A 17,772-nucleotide genomic window follows, 5' to 3' on the forward strand; every position below is an offset into this window, starting at 1 on the left:
GCTTCTTCCTCTTATATGGACGCTTCTGGTGATGATGATGTTATCTCTCTGAACTGAAAATAGAATAGAACCCACAATCATTACCCCTCATGTTAGGTTTATCCAATAACCTACCATATATGACTATCTCCTCCCTTTTGAAAATGTATCCTAATTTAGACTTGCTTCCATATGCACCATTGGTCCTTTCCTTCTGTCTATGAATAATCCTAAGCAATCCATGTCTATACAAATCTAATAGACTCTGAAGGATGAATACATTAAATTTTGATTGCTTTTCCTATGCCCTGACAAGTCTTTCATGTGACTTAATGATCCTCTCACTATCCAATTTGCAATATTTGACCTCTTCTTCCAAAATTCTCAATGTATCTTGTTTGTTAGGTGAGTACCCATCACCATGTTCTTCATCCGATTTGTTGGGAGAGTCAGGTGAATTATATTCCACCATTCTTCTAGCCATCTTGGTCTTCTACTTCCTCCAAACATACAATCTCAAATAAAGTAAATATAAACATAATCCAACATACCATGTGAGTTTCAGAGGAGTAGATCTTGTCTACACTCTCAATCTAGATTAACACAATAGATACATATGTATAACATAAACATATCATTCATCTCAACCTAACAACACCATCATGATGACACAAGACCAAAGCAATAACCATCAGAATGCATCCATAACGAAAGCATAGAGATTAGCATTCACACATGACAACCACATTCCACCCATCTAGTCCCATTTTTGAACGTGGGAGCTCTTATACCAATTTATAACCATCCCCCCATATTTACCCAGTTTCACTATCCTATGAGGGTAAAGATGAGAGAAAGAGTTATTATGACATGTCCTAACCTCCTAGCTCCATTTAAGGATGTGGGGCCTACAACTGACCACCAACTAATAACTCACAGCATTCCTCTAGGCTATAACGACACTCAGGGGCCAAAGCACCACCCCAAGTGTCCAAACCCTAAGTTGGGGCTCATTTTTACATAGTTTATCCCCTAATCGGATGCATGACAAGGCATATATGTAGATATAGGCCTCCAACCACATGCACAAGCCTATCTAGGTGTGGTTGTGACTCAAATTGCCAAGTTCAGAGGGTGTAGTCCCAAGACCTGAGACCTAATTCGAGGTCAACCTCCATACCACTACCCAAAACTTCCTGAAATTTCTCAGAATCATTAATGACATGAGAAAAAGGCTAAACATACAAACTTGAAGGAATAAATTGACCTAGACTGCCTAAATAACAGACATTTCATCACATGCATGGAAAATATGTAAGCTACAAGTCATGAATGTATAACTGATCACCAAAGTTTTAGATTCATCTAAGAGTAGCCAAGAAGGACCTATTCCCTCTCCACATAGATGCAAAAACACTTATTGGTCCATATATTCATTAACTCGTCAATATATAAACGATTCATGACAAGAGCCATAGCAGATACAAACCATATGAACAACATATAACCATAAAATAACTAGCATATAAACCATGGCCAACCAGCCATAATATCACTAACACATTGCCAAATATATACATGAATCACAATGGAAAAATAGATCTTATTAGCTTATGAAACTACCAACGAATTTAGGGACTTCTATGTACCACCCAAGCATACATTAGGCTAAACAAAATATCTCTTTTAGCCAATCACCCCCATGCCATATTCCAAAGCATGAATGTCGGATCTCATGGAATAAGCCAAGAAAAAAAACTAGGGCTTACAAAGGCTAAACCACCTCAATCCTCAACAAGTGATTCCACCTCACAGTCAGACATCACTAACACCAAACATATTGGTCTCTACCCAAGTTGTCAAGAGTTCCAAGAACTAGTAACTCAACCCACAAACTTCCAGGGCACCAGAGCATTTGTCAAACCTAGCTCTAGAGACTAGTAACTCAACCCACCATGGGCTCCATAGTGTTTTTCCCAGCCTAGTATCTAGGACTACTAACTCAACCCAACTTGCTCCAGGGCTTCTAGAGTGTTTGTTCCAACCCTCAACCATAAGGAATTATGAACACCAGTAAGAAAGCAATCAAGTGGAAAAACGCACAACACCATGGCTATACAAGAAATGGAAAGGAAAGGCTAAAAACCATTGTCAATCCAGTAAATCCATCATGCCAGTGACAACACATAACCAAATAAATACATGGATCCATAAATCAATAACGATATCTTACATGAAACATGTTACCTATGGAGAAATCTTGTTGTAGTTGTTGATCTCATTTCCCCCTTGTCCTTTCCTGATTTCCTTTTCCTTCTTTATCCAAATCCAAGTGAATACTAGAGTGTTCCAAGAATGATCCAAGCAAACTATAATTATGCAAGAGTATGAGAGAATGAGAGAATAGAAGAGAGCTCCAAAGCTAAACTATCAAAGGATCTAAATTAATCCTCAAAAGCCTTATTTTCATTGATGCCTCTATTTTCTGCATTTTCCTTCATTTTCTCTTCTTTTTCACTCTCATGAAAATATGTGACCTTTCATCTCTATTTTCTCCTATTTTCTTTTATTTCATAAATAAAATGCCAATTTATGCCTCTTTTCCCTTTCCAATTTCCATAGCAATTTATTAACCACTAGTGATACCCATCACTATGTTTTATGCAACATTTAGCTTGGAATATGTGTCCCATGACCTTGATCTTATTTTTATTTACATAGAAGATCAACCAAGGTTTGCTACACATCTGTATCATATCCTCAAGAATTTGATTTTTTATTTCTATTTGACCATACGTTTGTGGATTATATGTTGTACTAAAGTTCGATTGCACACCCATTCATCCAAAAATTCTCTTCCAGAAAGTAGAAGTAAATTTAGCATAGCTATCTCATATAACTATTTTTGGCATCCCATGGAACCAAAAAATATGCTTCCTAAAAATATATACAATCTCTGATACTTTATATGTGGACTGGATAGGTATAAAGTGAGTTGGCTTTCTTAGTTTGCACACCACCACTATAATTGAGTCATGTTGTCTCATGGTTCTAGGAAAACGAATGATGAAGTCCAAAGAAATGATTTCTCACTTCCACTCTAGAATGGGTAAATGATTTCATAGTCCAATTGCATGTTGGTGTTCCACCTTAACCTGTTGGAACTCCAAACACTTTTCCCAAATACTCAACTACCTCCCTTATCATACTTGGAAAATAAAGTTACTTTCTTAAAGTTGTAATCATTTTTCGCTAGATTGGGTGGTCTGAAAATGGTTTTGAAATTATGATGTTGATTTAAAATTAGTTGCTTCAAAGCAGGCTCATTTGGAACACATAGTTTGTTCTTGAAATTTAATATCCCATCATAGTTCTCTGCCTAAATAGGGACCTCTGTGTCATTTAATTTTCATTGTAATTATTCATAAATTTTATATATTAATGTTGTTATCTGAATTTTCTTTGCAAAGTCTGTTTTTCCGCTGTTGACAACAATTTTGGAAATCTGATTTGCATTTCTTCTTAGTGCATTTTCCGCTTTATTCTCCTTTCCCTTGATGCTTAATATTGAATTCAAATTCATCAAAGAATACCATCCACATTTCCTATGTAGCGCTCAAATATAGTTGGATGGAAAAATACTTTAAACTTATACGATGTGTAATAAGAGAAAAAAAATCGTAGAAAATAATTCCTCCACATTTTTAATGCATGTATAACAAAAACTAGTTGAAGATCATAAACAAAATATTTTTCTCATGAGCCTTTCATTTCCTTGATTCATACACAACTACGTAATTTTCCTACATCAGCACACCACCTAGCCCCTCAACGCATGCATCTATACAAACAATAAAATATTTTCTTGGGACAACAATCTTCAAGATTAGGGCTACTATTAACGAATATTTTCATGTGTCAAAACTCTTTTGACACTTTTGTGTCCAGTTTGACTTCACTCTATTTTTCTACAAATAAGTAATCGGATAGGCTAGTTTAAGAAATATCCTAATGAAACTTCAATAGGTTCCAGTAATACCCATGAATAAGATAATGTTTACCACAACCTTAGGTATCGACTAGTTTAAAATGGCCTCAACCTTTTTAGGATCAACAAATAGTCCTTCCTTAGAGATCACATGTCCCAAGTATTCTATTTTATCCTTATGAAACTCACATTTGTTGAACTTTACATACAACTAGTATTCCCTCGGTGTTTGTTGCACTATCCTCATGTTACCTTCACGTTCTTCTTGAGTTTTTGAATATATCATAATATTTTCAATAAAAGTTAATACAAACATGTCTAAAGAATTTTTGAACACACTATTCATTAGACACATAAAGGTAGCAGGTGCATTAGTAAGTCCAACAGTATACCATAAACTCATAGTGTTCATATCATGTTCTAAATGTAGTTTTATGTATATTTTCGTGCTTAATTATTCGGTGATGGATCCAAATGCAAGGTCTATTTCTGAAAATATTGTTGGCCCTCTAAATTTATCAAATAAGTAATCTATCCTAGGTAAAGGATATTTATTTTTAAAAGTTTTTTTCCTTAATTGACTGTAACCTATGCACATCCTCAAAGTTGCATCATTTTTTCTTACAAACAACATCGAGGTTCCATAAGGGGGAACACTTGGGATGATGTACCCTTTTTCTAACAATTTTTGTAACTACATTTTTAGCTCCATAAGTTCATTCTCAATCATTCTATAATGTTCTTTGAACATAGGTGTGGCTCATAGCACTAAGTCAATTGGAAAAATATATGTGCCTTTTTGGAGGTAATCATGTAATCTCATCTAGGAATACATCCTTAAATTATTTAATTACTTCATGGTTTTTTATGATGTTATTTTATGTTTTCTGTGCACTTTATTCTATTTCGACAATAAACATTTTACAACCTTTCTAGGCACACATTTTTAGCTATAAGGCTGAAATTTGTCTAGTGGAAATAAGCCTTTGTATTTCTTTTATCAATTCGATGTTTCCTTCTTCATTGGTATATGCAAAAAATTTCAATAAATATTTGATTATGGATTTATGTTTCTAAAACCATTCCATTCCTATCAGCAGAACATAGGAACCTAGGGGTAATATATTAAAATTATTTTAGTTAGACATCGATTTCAATTTACAAGGCACTATTTAACCCAAATTGTTGCCTTTCATTTAATGTATGTAGCTAACTGAACCAACGATGAGATTTTAATTCTTTAAATATTCATTTTACATATTTCCATAACTTGTGAATGAACATAGAAAAAATTGGCTCTTGGATCTACTAAAGCATATATAGGATAGTTTATGATCATACCTTTATTTTGATCAATGTTGACTGATGTTTTTTCTATTGATATTCTAATGATGCATTAATCTTTGGTATATTTCTGGCTATGTCATTTACTTTGAATTCCTCCTATATATCCTACAAATATTCTACCAATATGGAATTGTATGGGCAAGTTATGAGTAGTTCGATTCTTCATAACCCCAACACTTTAAAGGTTCTCTCTCCTTTCCACCATTCATTCCTTTATTATTCAAATCAATTGGTTTAGGACTTGTTCAAGATTGTGCCAGTTGTGGCTGATTATTATGGTTGAACCTTTTAGGCTAATTATATTTTCCAAAAAGTTTTAGTATGGCAGATTTTGATTTCTTGATTCAATTTCCAATTCAAATGTTTCCCTTATTATACTAGGATTTTGAGCCTCCACTTTTTTGGTTGAAATGTTGCTAACAAATCCTAGTTTTTCACACATCTTCATCCATTTTTTTTGGATTTTCAAATTCTATTATTTCCTTGTACGGGAGAGAGGGATAGTTTAGAAAATGTTGCAATTTCTCTTTTTCTTCTCATATGTAGGAAATATTCCTCAAAAGGCTTGTTAACCTCCCCACAAACTCATCCATACTAATTCAGCCCAACTTTAGATCATGAAATCTTTTGACCTTGTCATCACAATATATATCAATTAAGTATTTTGTCTTGAAGTGTTTCTGGAATTCTTCCCAAGTGTCTTTTTTTTCTTCTAAATCATGTATTATTACTTCTTCTTCCTACCATAGTGAAGTGTTTCCTTGTAATTCATAGACTTCTAGTCTGAGTTTCACATTATTGGAATAATCATAGACATAGAAATAGTTGGTTATGTATAGTAGCTAGGATTATATTGCTTCTCATTTTTCACAAACGAAGGTAGGTAGTCTAATATTTTTTAACTCTCCTTAGAGTTCTATTTTCTTTTCTTTCTCATTTTGTGTGCTTTTGGAGATGTTATCTGAATCTACCTAACTTTCAAGTTTATCATGCTCATTTCCATATTTATCATGCTCACCTTCAACATTTCCATCTACAAATATTCGCTTAAAGGAGTCACCTCTTCCCTCCTATAGCTCTATAGCTAGAGGTTAATGGGTCAAATTTTTACTGAAATCTTTAATGAGGTTTTCTTACTTCGCACTTTCCTTCAGAAAATGCTTGTTGTTGGCCCTAATACTGTAAAAATCTTGTCTCATGTGATGAGCCTCATCATTGGGTAACTAGATGGACCTTAAGTCACCTCCTAGCTTAGTCAAATCAACTCTTCTAACAATTTATTACATGTTTTGATTATATTTTTTTAATGAGATGAGTTAAAGTGAGAAATTATGCCTAGTGGACTAATATGCATTGAATGCAAGCTTGAAAGATAAAATCAAAGATTTTTGGAAAGATTAAGGTTTGAAACTCGAATGGGAAAAGGGAGAGAGATTGTAGGAGGCAAATCCTCCTAATTTACTCCTCCCTCATTTCAATATTCCTCAATTAATCACACCAGCTCGAAGTACAAGCCACCAAGTCATGAAGATCAATAGGCAGTTGAGCAAGTGATAGTCAAAGAGTTAGTTCATCTCGATTTTGGGAGCCGAGCCTCCCTAGATTTAAGGAAGTCATTGGGGATTTCATTTGTATAAATAAAGAGGCCTAGAGCCTCATTGGGACTTGATTTTTTGTTGTAAAAACACTAGTTATTTTTGAGCTCTAGACTTGTGGAAGTCATTGCTATGTAATTTTATGTTTTGATAATGAGAATGAGATTTTTCATGATCTAGTATTGAGTTAACTCAGAGGGCTGAAGCTCTTGGGTTAGGGCACAACCCTAACAGTAAAGGCTCCTCTTCTTGTATCTGTATACTTCAATTAGTTTCATAGATTCACGATTAAATTGTCCTTAGAAGTATTTCATTGCAGGCCGTGTAGATTTGATTAGTTTGTTTATTAGTTTGCTTCCATTTGTGTTTTACTTTAGTAGTAGGTTAGAAGGGAAAAAATCATCACAAAGTTGTCAGTAGGTTTCTTGTCCTCACCTCTTCCTTCAGGGATAATGAAGTGAGGAAAGGACCCTTATGTAGCCCCAAAAAGACATATTTCTATTTTCTCATAGAATGTAGATTTTACCGTACTTGAACCAAAATTTGATCAATTTGCAAGTGTAGGATTTAATTACCATCTCTTCCATATTCAATAATACAGTAGATCTCATCAATGATTCCATTTCATTCTGCAATTTTCCTCATGCATGAAGTAGACAACTAGCTCATTAAACTCTCTTTTTATAGCTTATTAGAATTCTTCTTGTTTACATGATTTTTTGGAAAATATCAATGTTTGATACAGAGAAGGTGTTTTAGAAGTAGAGATAGATCCTAGAGCAGGAAACCACCTTCCAATCTCATCCATCCATAATCATTCCTTTCTTTCACCAAAGACCTTCACCAATTTCATCATTTTACATAAAACTCCTCCAAACATGTTCAGCAAATCCAACCATCTCCTTGCGTTGGTTTTCAGTTGTGAGTGACCCTAGGAATTTTCTCACTCCATTCCAGCTACCAACCACATTCCGTAATCCTTCCATCACCTCCAACACCCATCATTTTTCTCTCGGTTGTATCCTATAGAAATACAGGGAATCCTGTAGGTTTTCCTGTAGTGGCCTATTTTGAGGCCGAATTGAGGGAAAACCTATAGGAAGCCACATAAGTGTACCTGAGGGTCTCCCAAGCCTCCAAACCATCAACCATCATCCCTAATCCACCTGCCACATCACCAAAAGATATTAGGGTTTACACTTGATTTTCCATAAAAGGAATAAAAAGAAAAAAATAGATTTATTTCAGGCCTTTACCTACATAGTAGTGATGTTTGATTTTTTGAACTTCCATGCTTAGGAAAGTAGCATTTCATACATTTTATCTTGGAATTCTTGTAAAGCATAGCTTTTGAGCAGTTATTTAGGGAATGGTGTGTTTTTAGCATAGGATTTCAGTCACTTTCCTTATTGTAGTAGACAAGCTTTCTCCTAGAGTAGATTTCTCTTTCTCTCATCAGTAATCAAGATTATTTTGACTCCATAGAAGTCTGGCTTAAACACCCTAGTGGACTCTTACTAGATGAACAATGACAATAGGCAGAACCATAACTTTTAATTGTGTATACAACACAGTCTCCACCAAGTTTGTACAAACCCCAGGTTGATAAAGTAAAGCTAGTAGCTCCAGTAGTTGCAGCATTCTTGCCGCAATACTAGTGCTCATCATCATGTCTCTTACTACATCTAGTAGCTAGGTTGCTCAAGGTGAACTTTCATCTCTCAATTGAACCCAAATATGCTATCCTTCACCTGTAGATTTGGAAAAAGGTTTTTGCCATCATTATTTCTTTTATTCTCACTTTTGTGTATCATTACAACAATGTATGAATGATTTTTTCAAAATACAATAATCACTGTATAAAATTTTAAGTTGTGATGTGACCCTTAGGCCTCAAACTTTGAACCTACAACTTTGATACCATATGTAACATACCTCTTTCACACACTATAAAAAATTATTGATTGTTGGTATATTTAGCAATTTCAATTCTACATATCAATAATAATAAAAAATGGTCGAAAGATGAAGTTTACATTCTCACCCACATGGTCACATATAATTAAAAACTATATTTTTAATGCAATCAACTGATGCTTATACTAGAAATATTTATACATTGAGTTAACTTGCAACACTCCCAATTACTCATAGTGAAAGATTTAGACTCGTAACTTATATTATTATGTTAACTCTTGTAATTCCTTTATAACCTTGTTCTTCTATAACGGTAATAATCTTTATTTTTTTGCACTCCTTACTAGGCTTGTACAAGCTTCATCGACCCTTACATATATTTCTATAATTGATTTTAGGACTCCGCCCCATTATTTATATTAACCCTTTTGTAAATATAATTTTTATACCTTCACTATAATGTATAACTTTAATTTCAATGTTCCAAGGGTGTTTATGATTATGGATGCGTCCTTATCCACACCTTAGGTAACGCATGACTTAGAGTGTGGGGACCATCAGTTGCACGTGCAGTTGGGTTTAACTGGGACATCAATTAACCCCCCCACCCCACTTACCTTCACATGGAAACCAGTGACATGTGTACTTTGATAGAACAATAGTTTAGGTTAGATATGGAAATCCAATGGTGGTAATTTAGAAGGTTTTCATTAGGGTAAAGAAAAATTAATCTCAAGTTCATTTGGTCATTTTTCAGTTGGAATTTTCGGCCAAAGCATCACTTGGCTCTATTCTATGACTAGGGTTATTTGTCCACATTACATGGAATCTTATATTTGTGACTATAATTTCTTACACAAATTCTTGCTTATAGAATTGACGGGAGCGTGTTTCATCTCCTCATCTGACATTGGTATGAATATATTTCATGTAAACCTATTCCTCTCTCTATTTATAGGTTCCTTTGTTCTTAAAAGTTTCGTATTTAAATAAATATGTTTTTCTTCTTCTTGCACAAAGGCTTATGGAGGAATTATAATATTTTTATAGATAACCCATTCCATCCTCATGACACTTTACAAAAAACATTTTTCAGCTCACTTCAGGTACTCTTTACTTACCCTTCATGTATATTTAAGTTCATTATGGGCTTTACATTGTTTCAAGGTCTTTCATTTAACCGTTTTCACTTTTATGGAACAAGTATCCTTGCGTGGAAATTGAGTGAATCTCTTGCTCCCTAACCAGTGTTTTTTTATTTTTAAGGTAAATAATATCCTTCTTCCTTTATTTCATTAATTTGTCATCTATACTTTAGGGTTTTGTCGACTCTAAAACTAGGGTTTTAAGGATTACAACCCTACAATTTTCATTTTTATTCTATGGCATGTAAATAGGCGATAGAAGTAGTTTTTGTGGCTCGAAATTCTCTTGTACAAAAATTGTTATTCATGTTTCTTCACTCTTTCTACACAATCATACCCTCTCCATTATGGAAATATAATGAAAATGTATTCTTATGGTAGCTTGAAGATGGGCTTATGCAAGGTAGGATTATACCCTTCCTCAAGTACATATATATATATATATATATATATATATATATATATATATATATATATATATATATATGTATATATATATATATACATATATATATATATATATATATAGTTATTTATTTCTGTATTCTTAAATTAAGCATATTGATATTTTTTACAACCATACCCATAATGTTTCTCTCTGACTAAGTGCTTATTATGGCCTTGTTACAGGTCCACTATTTAATAGAATGCATTCACATTGTTTTATTCAATCTTTGGAAGGTTACAGACTAAGTGTGACTCTTTCTCCTCAAAAGTTGGCCACGGTTACTTTATGAGTATATGTCATGTATCTACTTGTAAATTCCTTATCAATGGTTCCTCAGCAGAGGCACAATGTCGATGTTTTCTAAGTTATTTATTATGAACATTTCCTTATTCTTCCCTAAGAGGGTTTTTAGGCCTCATGGCTAATATGTCGTTTATTTAATGTAGACTGTATATAAGGTTGAGAGCCAATTCACTTATTTGACTTCTCAACTGAATGAGTCTTTTCAAACCCTCCTCTTGTATTAATATATTTTTTAACTTCTATACAACATATATTATATGGTTATACATAGTTTGTACTTATTCTCTTTCTCTTTTTCATCATATGTATTGTATATTCATGATTTAAATTTATGCTCATGTATGTTTACTTTATAGATAATAGACATGTACCATAATTTCTTTCATATGTCAATATGAATTTATAACCCCATCTAGGTTATTTTTCTTTCCTTAACTAAATTAATAAGCACTAGGCTATCACCCTTTCTTAAACAAAAGTTAATTTATCGCCTTATACTTTTATTCTCCAACACTTAATTTCTTTGCGTGTATATACTGACATAATTTTTCCCTATAGTTTATTATCCGTATAATAAATCTTGTATATTTACCAATAACCAGGAATTATCCCATGCTAACCCTATTCCAATAACCCTTATTGCTATTGCATAATGTATATAGAGGGTCTCTATATCTAATATGTGTCTGTCCATTTTATTATGGCACAATCTTCTTTCTAATCACACATATTCTATTTTCTGTTTTACCATCAGCGTAGCAATTTCCTTATAGGTCATATCTTCTATCCTTGATTTCCAAGTTATATCTTACACAAAATTGTATGGTATTTACTTCAATTCATTTATATATACTTTTTCTTGATTTCTTATTCAAAATATCACTCAGTTATAGAAACTAAAGATAGGATATTGTTAATATGAAGATTGGGGATACTTTCCCAACTTTAACAGTGGGTCTTCACCAGACTCACAAATAGATTTACATGTTTCAATAGAATTTAGGAATACTTTATAAATCCCATGTTTTCTTACCTTTATTTCACTCTTATCCATTTCAATTACAGAGACTTAGTTGTAACTCCACTTTTGTCTTGTTCCTACTTGTTTAGTTCCATATTACTCAAAAGAGGTTATTACTTGTTTGTTTCTAGATTAGCCTCATTCTTCTTTCATGTTCCTTGTATTTTAGCTTTAACCTTATTTATTTTTCATGAGGATGAAGTTCTACAATTTAATTTATCTTAATTCTTTTCCCAAATACTAGATTCTAATTCCTTACTATATAGAACAAGCCTTTGCTCCTTTAACCTTCACAATTTAGTCTACAAGTTAGCAATATATATATAATTGAATGGATTAGCATCAACCTAGACATTTAGAACATACATCTAATACTATACATGCACAAACTTGTTCAGGCTAACATACTTAGAAAAATCATCATATTTAACAATTTTGTATAATTCAATATATTATAAATGAACTCATAATTAAAATAGTAAATAATGTCAATAACTATAACTAAGAAATTCATAGCAATAAACAACATCAAATATCACTCAGTAATTCACAAAAGTAAATAACATCAATCATTCAACTATAACCATTCACTTGGGAAAACTTAGGGAGAGATTATGTTCCTACCAACCAATGAGCTACCACTAACAACTACCATCAAGCTCAAACTTCTTGCCTTCGAAAATAAAAGCCTCTTCTATATTCCTTAGTGGTATTTTTATAATTCTTCCCAGCAGTTTTTTTTCTTAGTACAGTCCTATTTTTAGGGTGTGCACCCCTTAATTACCTACGATTTTTGTTTTAATTAGGAAAGCCTTTCCTTTTCCTTTAAATCACACCTTTGTCTTTGTTCATGCTCTCTTTTTCTTTTCACTCAACTTAGCAATTTTCTCTAGCTAAGTTCTTAGCATGCTCTTTCTCTCCCATTAAGCTATTCTTGAAGTGGCAGTTTTCTCCTAGGATTTTTAGGAGAAGAATTGGGAAGGTCCACTATGTGGAATTGACCACTTAGCATATTTTTATAGAATAGAAAAATGTCTATCTCTCACGTTCTCTTTCCCATTTTTTTCCCACAAGTGAAATCATTTATTCATTGTATAAAATTCAATTACATAATTGATTAATTCCAATCCTGGCTTCCATAGACATTAAGTTTAAACAATAATTCAATAGTCTAAAAATATTCATGTATTTAAAAGGAAAAGCGTATGAGTATCACATCAACACCATTACCTACCTCAAAATAATCCTTGCATGACAATAGGCGACATTCATCACTTTGCAATAATTTTTTTTTATGGACCTATTGCTACCATTATTTTTTACCCCTCTCCATAACTTACTCTCAAGATACTGATCTTGTTGGTATAACTCTTGGGTTTTTTGGGAAAAATATTGGGAGGGGGGTGAATCAGCATTTTTAAAATTCAATAATAATTTTCTTTTCTGAAATATATACATGACTTCTCTGAACCCAACTCACATATGTATGCGACTCTTGTAAAAGAAACTAGCATATGTTTAGTAAACTTGTGAAACAACTAATTCTTTATCTCTTAAACTTAAATGAGAATGTTAGAGATTTATCAGGCATTTGATAATAAATAAGCAGGTGCGGCAAGAACAGAATAAAGTATCACACATAAGCAACACACATGAACACCAGGATTTAAGGTGGAAACCGATTGTGAGAGAAAACCACCGTTGTTTTCATCTCAGTATTCAAACTTATTAATACCAAAAACTTCTTACATTCTTGTACTAGTGGAGACTCATGCCAGTATGTAGGCACCCACCTGGTGAAGGCTACAACCTTCACTTGTTCTCTAGCTCCTACTATAAGGGAGCTCCAACCCCCTAATCTGATTACTAGCTACTACTCACAAAAAGCTTCGACTTTGCCACTAAAGTCTCCAACCCTTAGAAACATCCATGGACCACATTTCAAAATTTTTAACACTCGATCACAACTTGTAGATGGACTGAAGAAATCATCAACTTAATTCAAACATAACAGTGAGATCGCTATAACTAGAACATTAAACTAAGCTCAAAATACTAGATCAGCACAAATAATCAACTACAACCTTGATCATTCATATGCCAAAATGCATACGCTACTTCACTTAAGGCAACCCACATGTATACGTACTTTTCTACACAAAAAACTATGTACATATCTCAATATATTGAAAACTTGTAATTATGAATCATACAGAGAGTTGATGAGAGTTATTCTGAAATATTTTGTTAGCTTAAAGAACCCTCATATAGTTAGCAACATCAATAATCTTTTCAACCAATCACCATGTAACAAAATTCAACTTCATCATTCAATCAATTCTACGTCAGATGTTATCACTCCACCCAGATCAATATGGGGACATCATTGACTGAGAACAGAGATACAAAAACATTGATCAGGTTAATTAGTCATTTATGAACATAAACCCTTCCTTTATATATGTGACTTTGAAGAAACGAACTCACGTGTATACACGACTTCACTAACACAAACCTACGTACAGACCTACAAATGAACAAAAACCCTTCATTTATGTATGCGACTTTGAAGAAATGAACCCGCGTGTATACGTGACTTCACCGAGACCAACCTACATATGGATTCTTTAAATTTTGACCTAAAATTACACAACTCTTCAGAACTTTAGAAAGACCCCGATCATAGTATTCATAGATAAAAACATGTGCCAATACTTAGATCTAGTCAATCCATGAGCAGAGCATACAATGAAAAGTCATTTTAGGTCTCATGATCCTGATCCATCATTGTATCCATCGATGCATAATTATTTCAGATCTATTTGTTAACTATGGCCCTTACAATGAAAATATACTTCAGATTGAAGTATTCATCAAAAGGTCTTTCACATGCACACTTAGAACTTTGATATTCACCTCCTTTTATAGTTAGAGCCTTAGCCTTTACCATGGGTCTAAACTACACTAGTTTTAGTGATATTCTTGGACGAGATCAAGTAATCGTTAGTGCACTCAATATTGTGGGCTAATAACATGGTAAGGACCCTTAGTATTCTTTAATTAGTGTCAAATTCCATACGTGACTTTTCTTCTTTGTGCTTGTGTGTATACATGACTTGGCATTGACGAACCCACATAAAAAGCTTCCTAGCCATGCATTAGGTGCATCAGTACCTATGGTAACTCTGTATGTTGCCTTAGGAAGAGAGTTAGTAAACCTAAATGAGTTTCTATGAGTCAAAGAAGCAGGTTGACCAAGAAATATCCCTATATTCACTCCTATGTCAACTCATAAAAGCATGGAAACATATTTTCTTTTGCCGAAAGGAACTCAAAAGGATTTTGCAAGGCTTATCCTCTCAAGCTACATATGTGAGGGTAGGTACATTGTGGAAAGGGTTGATACATTTTAAAGGATTTCCTATTTGGCTCTCTAAGTTAGAATCCGACAAAGGCATTGTAAGAGGTTAAGAAGGGAGAGAGAGAGAGGAGCTAGAGGAGTAAGGGAAGGTTGATGCAACCATTGGCTGTAATCACTATTTTATATAATTAATATAGACCTAAAATTGTGTTGTCCACTCCATGGTGCTGATATTATAGTTTGTTTACATGTTTATGCAATGTCATTATTATGAGTGGCTTAGATGCATGTAATTAGATATCTATATATGTTAGTGCATTGATTGTCAAATTTATATGTTATGATATTATGCTTTGTCTTGTCTATGTGTAGGTTTTGATCTTGGAACTAGCTGAGGGGTCTTTTACTCCACTACTTTGTGCTCTCCAGGAACAACACACCAAGACTTGAGGTAATAGTCCTTACTCCTAATTCGATTCTCATTTGACTGACATGGATATGCATGTATCTCTGGGCCAGTTGGAGCTAATCTGACAGTCTACCAAGGATCCTAGGAAGTTCCTTGAGGGTATCTCCATCACCAAACACCTGTTCATTAATCCCTATAATAGAATTGGCAAATCTATTGCGACTGCACTTAGTTCCTAGTTTTCTCATAGAAAGTTCCTAGATCTCTCTTTCTTCGAGGTCATCTTGTACTTCTTGATCCCTTTTCTAACCACTCAGGACTATAAAACACCCTTCTCTCCATGCTCAACCCTAGATATGATCCCCACAGCCTGATTTTTAAGCCTTTTTCCTCATTAACATTGTCTGCTAGTGTAAACAGTGCTTTATAAAGATATGTGGCCATGCACACAGTGCGTTAATGCAGCCACTAACTCTTTATACCCTCTATTACAATGTGGTAGCCATCCATTCCTTGATAAACAGACTGTTTTGTGACCTCATGGGTTGGGAAATATGCTTGTAGACTAATCACGGATCTGTAGCTCTACATGTTTGATTGATATCTATCTGCTGAACAAATTTTTCTTTTAGAGAAATAGCTTTGCTTCTTAAAGTTTTTTTTATAAAAAAGAAAATACACATTCATTTTTTTTTTTTCTACTTAGTTGGTTAGATCTACATTTATTTGGTTTCAAAAGTTGTTAGAGAGAATTATAGTTCTGACAGTTGTGCTTGTGTCTTACTAAGCTGAATGCATGGTATATATATTGACGTAGAAATGACTCCTCCCTTGTAGAATCAACTTATTCATTTAAAGTGAATTTAAAAGCATTGTTTCTACACGATTTGATTCAGAGTCCCACATAACTTCATAAGTAAACACCCCCACCAAAGAATTTAACAAAGTACATTTGAAATTTACATAAAAAAATCAATCAGCAGCTCTTTTTTGAGTAAAGACATATTAGTTGAGGTTAGGATCTTGGGTTAGGTAGTTGTGAGTTAACTACCCAAGATCATACACCGAAACTAGTGTCATTAACGAGGGTAATCCTTCTGCACTCACACTATCCAGGACCACTAGAGTAAAAATGGAGCTAAATACGAGACAACATCAGACTGTAAATGAAGGTTGCATGACTTTTCTTACATCTCCTTTGGGTATTTTGTGTATCGGGGATCCCTTTCGGGATATCGGAGCTGATTCAGGGACTCGGGTATCCTACCCACATAGCATACTATCTATGCCTATGTCTCCCCCAATAATGTCTGTGATTTGAGGTAACCATAGTGGCCATACCTTTTAGGGATGAACACAAGGTGACTGGGGTAGGCTGCCCTGGTACCTAACATAAATGAACCTACTCTGTCTTCAGTTTTTGGGAGGGTGCTCATCCTCACAAGAGTACTTGGCCCCTTAATCTAAGGTTTGGGTGAAGCTCAAGAGTAATCGTAACTATACATTTTGCCAACTCTCTCTTTTATCTATTGTGATATTGGGTTTCATCTCTAGCAAACGATGGTAATTAGATAGGGTCACACCCTTTGCTTGTTGATTGATTTCTTTAGAATATTTCTTATTTTTTAGGTGCCAGTTTGTTATCACCGAGACTTTAATAAAGATCACTATAATATCTATTGATAAAATTTATCGGTCACGGTGGCTAAATCCATCCCTCATCGATAATCTAGATGACTACTAGGTATTCCCCCACTAACTGTGGAGGATTCACCTAGCCCCAGTGAGCCAATTACCCATCTTCGGGTAATCAGTCTCTAAGATCTGACACTGAATCAGTCTCAACATCCCATGACTCAAGTTTACGGAAGATTTCTTATTGAAGGCTTCATTCCTCCATATAATCCTCCGATCACCAATCCATTGGGACTACTCTTGATTGCAGTTGCCCCTATACCCCCTATGTCTTCTATTGCACCTATACCTACCATACCGTTGATGAATAATGGGTCATGGGCTTTTGTGGACACTTTTGGTCCACCGCCACCTCCCTAGTCGACGGTCAGTACCACACCTATGATGGAAAACCTTGCTATCCCAACTATCCCAAGTTCAAACCCTATCATGACACCCAACATGAGTGGAACCAAGTACATACCAGTTTCCATCCCTTTTTTGTCTGCTCCTGGATCTTCGACAACCGCTACATATAGTACTCCTTGTAACATTGCATATACCATGGTTAGCACGGGTCCCTTC

The sequence above is a fragment of the Pinus tabuliformis genome, chromosome 2_2, assembly GCF_031772625.1.
Source record: "Pinus tabuliformis cultivar Carrire ecotype Pingquan chromosome 2_2, CPIR1, whole genome shotgun sequence".
In the NCBI taxonomy this organism is placed as follows: domain Eukaryota; kingdom Viridiplantae; phylum Streptophyta; class Pinopsida; order Pinales; family Pinaceae; genus Pinus; species Pinus tabuliformis.